The sequence below is a fragment of the Desmodus rotundus genome, chromosome 5 (genome assembly GCF_022682495.2).
Source record: "Desmodus rotundus isolate HL8 chromosome 5, HLdesRot8A.1, whole genome shotgun sequence".
NCBI lineage: Eukaryota > Metazoa > Chordata > Mammalia > Chiroptera > Phyllostomidae > Desmodus > Desmodus rotundus.
In genome coordinates this window covers 54,743,817-54,748,584 of record NC_071391.1, presented here as the reverse complement: position 1 = coordinate 54,748,584, position 4,768 = coordinate 54,743,817, and the positions used below count along the sequence as shown (strand labels likewise).

Below are 4,768 nucleotides of genomic sequence, written 5' to 3'. Positions count from 1 at the left end.
CTGAGATACATTCTGTGATGGACTTTGGACTTGGGCTGGGACTAGGGTGGAAACAAGTACTAAGTTTCAAAAGCAATATTTTGTGCAATTTTATCATCTCTACTTCAGAATATGAAACCGAAAACCAGATGTGTAACTTGGGAAAGTCATGAAAATAAAGAACACATAACTAGACAGATTAATTCCCTATAAATTAATGGTTAACATCATCATCTGAATGTGAAACGCTGTCTGGCAATCACACTGAAGCCCTTGGACGTGCTCCACATCTACCTTCATCCCCTTTCTTTCTCTCAGACCTCCTACCTCACTGCTGTTCTTCTCAGCTGCCTCATTTTATTGACCAAAAGAAGCCATTGGATAGAAAATCTTCACCTCCTGTACATCAAATCTACATACAGATACCCAGTGTGCCCCAAACAAAGCCCAACTTCATCTGTACGCAATTTCTCCTTTACTGTTGGAGAATGTAGCTTTCTATCTCCATGTTCTAGGTCTTGCTATCATTTTGTGAACTTATAGTTTCTGTATTAAATCCTGTTCTGCTGGACCTGTTTAGAGATGTTTCTATTTCCTACATTTTATGTTGACATAAAATAAGTCCTAGCTTTCTCATCCATTAAGTGGGTTTAATAGAAATACCTCTGATATCTGGGAACGATGGGTCCTTGCTTAGATCTCACACTTTAGAGGCCTAACATCAAAAATACACACAAAATGCATTTATTAAAGAAAACGTTGACAGCACTGTCGCTTGGTAGTCAGTGCTCAGTATGACGTGTACCCTCAAATATTCACCCTTATAATCAACATCATTGAGGCCCCAAGGAAACACACCTGCGTACTTTTGTCCTATATCCTTAAACCAAAACTATCTGAATGCAGGAAGAGTTTGTGGTTTGTATTGTGGTATTTTTATTTTTATTTTTTGGTGCCAATTTCAAATACAGTTTGATTTAAGACATTGTGTTTTCACTTACAATACAGGGCTTAGAAAGTGCAAGATTATTCCCTTTTTCTGTGCACGTGTGGTGGGGAACCGTTCCAAGTGTGGGAAATGTGGCTCATCCCCCACTCGGCAAAGCCAGTGGGGAGCGAGGTTGGCGGGCAGGACCCACGTCCATGGATAAGTTCTCCAGTGGGAAATCAAGCCTGCATTGTACTTAGACTGCTATGAGACTTGCTCTTGCTAAAAAACTCCCTCACCCTGAATTGAGGAAGCAAATGTTTACTGAGTATTTTTATCTTTACAGAATCTGGGCTAGACCCCCCAGGTATGGGACATAGCCTTTTTTACCATTTCTCCTTTTACATTGCAAATATCCCCCTTTGATGTACTCAGTGACTTCCTTTCCTGTGTCTGCAAAGATAACCACCCAAAACAAACCTATGAATAATAAATGAGGACCATCTTTGATGTAGGGGGCCTAGAAAAACAATAAAGCCTGTCCAGGCGGGGGTGAAGTGGTCTCTGTCTAACTTCGAGAGTGGCCACGTAGCCCCTTTTCCTCCACAGGATTTCTGTAGTCCGTGTGTATGTGTGTTTGAATACTGAAACCTCAACAGCAGATCTTGCTGGCCGAGATCTGCGTCACGTGTCCCATATCCGATTGTCAAGAATGCCCAGTTGCTCACTATAACAGCTCAGCCATAAATTGCCATGGAACTGGCTACAAATCTGGGTCTTTCAATGATTATCTGGAACAAAAACTAAATGTATATTCAGGTTGCCTTGATCAACTTCTTCATTGGTGGGCCCGGCAGAGGCACCACCAGGTGGAGGGGCTCCCTCCCTTGGGAAGCCCCCAGCCCTTCCTCCAGCTTACCTCCTATGCTCTAGTTCATTGTGGGAATGACAGGGTTGCAGACTTTCCACAGCTCTTTCTGATGATGTTTAAATTCTTCCTTCTCTGCAATCTGATTCTTACCAAGCCAGTTGATGATTTCATTACATTTGTCCAGAATCTCCTGTTTATCCTCATCACTGAGCTTAACTTGAAGTTTTCTCATCTTTGGCAATTGCTTTCTTACTTCAAAGAATTTAAGTCAATTTTTGGAAGATGTCTTGTCCAACTGCTTTTCACCTTCAGCTTTGTACTTCTCAGCTTCTTGGGCCATGTTCCCTGTATTCTTTGCTCAAGTGGTTCTTATGGATAGTGATTGTAATCTTGTTCTCTTTTCCTATACTCTTATCCACAGCAAAAACATTGAGGATGCCATTGGCATCAATATCAAAAGTGACTTTAATCTGAGGACCACCACAGAGTGCAGGCAGTAAGTCTGTGAGCTCAAACTTGTCAAGTACAGAGTTACAAACTTGTAATCCTTGGTTATGGTGCACGTGTCTTCGTAAACCTGAATGAGCACACCTGGCTGGTGGTCAGAGTAGGTAGTGAAGGTCTGCATCTGCTTGCTAGGGTTGGTAGTGCTGTGCTTGGCGAGGACAGTCATGGCCTTGCCAGCAGTTTCAATGCTAAGAGAAAAAGGAGTAGCACCCAAGAGCAGCAAATATCCAAAGTTTTCAGATTTGTCTCCAGATAGGACAGCTGCACAGTAAGCAACAGCCTTGTCAGGGTTAATACTGCATTCATTTCCTTTCCATTGAGGAAGTCCCATAGAGGTTTCTGAATCATGAGAACACGAGTAGAACTACCCACCAGGACAATATTATGGATCTGGGAATTGTCTAGCTTGGCATCCTGAACGGCTTTCTGTACAGTGTCTGGTGTGCCACAGAATGATGAGCGTTCAGTTCTTCAAATTGGGTATGGGTCATGGAGGTATAGAAGTAGATTCCTTCATACAGTGAATCAATCTCAGTACTGGCCTGGGTGTTGGAAGAGAGAGTGCACTTAGCACACTCACAAGCAGTACAGAGGCAAATGGACAGCCCTCTTGTTCTCACTGATGTCTTCATCATACTTGCACTTGAACTCTGCAATAAAAATGTTTGACCATTCAGTTGTCAAGGACTTTACCACCTAAGTAGCTGTCTCCAGCTATATATTTAACCTCAAAGATCCCATCTTTAACAGTGAGGTTTGACCCCTCAAAAGAGCAACCTCCTAAATCAAAGATCAGCTCATGTTTTTCAGCTCTGACCTCGTTGTGTAAGCTATAAGCAATAGCAACAGCAGTTGGATCCTTGATAATTCTAAATTCATTGACACCAGCAATGATTCCAGTGATGCCGAAAGTCACTGAAGTAAGGTGATACTGTGACAACAGCGTTGGTCACAGACTTCCCAATGTAGGCTTCTGTGATTTTCTTCGTCTTTGTCAAAACCATAGATGACAGCTTTTCCAGATAGAAACTTTTTGTCTCTTTCTTGTATTCTACTTGGATCTGCCTGCATCATTCATCATCATGCAGGGCCAATGCTTTATTATATCAGACTGGTGGTTCATGGACAATGCCAAAGGGGGATAGAATTGAGGATGGGAGGTGGGTGAGGGTGGGGTGGGAGAAAATGGAGACAATTGTGCTTGAACAACAATAATAAAAAAAGAAAGGTTATTAATAGTTGATTTGATTTATTTAACAGATATAGGCTTATACAGATTGTCTTTTTCTTCTTGTGTGAGGTTTGGGAGATTGTATCATTTAAGGAAGTAACCCATTTTTACCTAGGTTATCAAAAGTGTGGGCAAAGAGTTGTTCATTGTCTTTCTTCATTAACCTTTTAATACCCATGGGATCTGTAGTGATGTCTCCTGTTTCATTTCAGATACTAGTAATTTATGTCCTCCCTATTTTGTTCTTAGTTAAGCTGGCAGAGGCTTACCAATCTTATTGATCTTTCCAAAGAACCTGCTTTAGAAGTGTCCTTGTATTTCTCCACTGATTTCCTGTTTTCAATTTCATTGAATTCTGCTGTAATATTTTAAAAATATTTTTGTTTAATGTATTGTTGTTCTATTGGTTAATTAAATAGGTTTCAAGTGTATAATTCTATAATACACTTTCCATATATTGTGTGTTCATCATCTACAGTTTAGTTTAGTCTTCTGCACCATTTATCCTCCCTTTTCCCTCTTCTACCTGCTACCACACCCCTTCCCTCTGGTAATCACCATATGGATGTCAGTGCCTATGAGTTGGATATTTTTTGCTTAATCCCCTCAACTATTTCATCCAGTCCTTGGCCCCCCACCTCAACTGCTGTCAGTCTGTTCTCTGTATCTATGAGTCTGTTTCTATTTTCATTTGTTTATTTTGTTCATAGATTCCACATATAAGTGAAATCATGTGATATTTGTCTTCCTCTGTCTTATTTCACTTAGTGTAATACCCTCCAGGTCCACCCAAGCTGCCACAGAAGGTAACTATTCCTTCTTTACTATGGCTGCATAGTATTACATTGTGTAAATGTACCACAATTTTATTATACACTCACCTACTGATGGGCACCGGGATGCTTACAAGTGTTTACCATTGTAAACAGCACTGCAATGAACACAGATAGGGGTTCATATATTCTTTCAAATCAGTGTTTTGGGTTTCTTTGGACATATCTAATTTTTATTATTTTCTTCTATTTACTTTTCTTCTATTTAATTTCCTCTTCTTTTTCTAGTTTCTTAAGGTGAAAGCTTAGATTGATTTTAGATCTTTCTTGTTTTCTAATCAATGCATTCACTGCTACAAATTTCCTTCTGTGTGATGCTTTTGCTGTATACTACAAATTTGGATAGACTGCTTTAATTTTCAGTTCAAAATATTCTTTCAGTTCTCTTGAGATTTCTTCTTTGGCCCACATGTTATTTA

General features: G+C 40.1%; 1 pseudogene; it reads right to left on the bottom strand.

Annotated features, from left to right (window-relative positions):
• Positions 1-1,687: 1,687 nt before the first annotated feature.
• On the bottom strand, positions 1,688-3,408 carry LOC112315887 (heat shock cognate 71 kDa protein-like; annotated as a pseudogene).
• Positions 3,409-4,768: the final 1,360 nt, after the last annotated feature.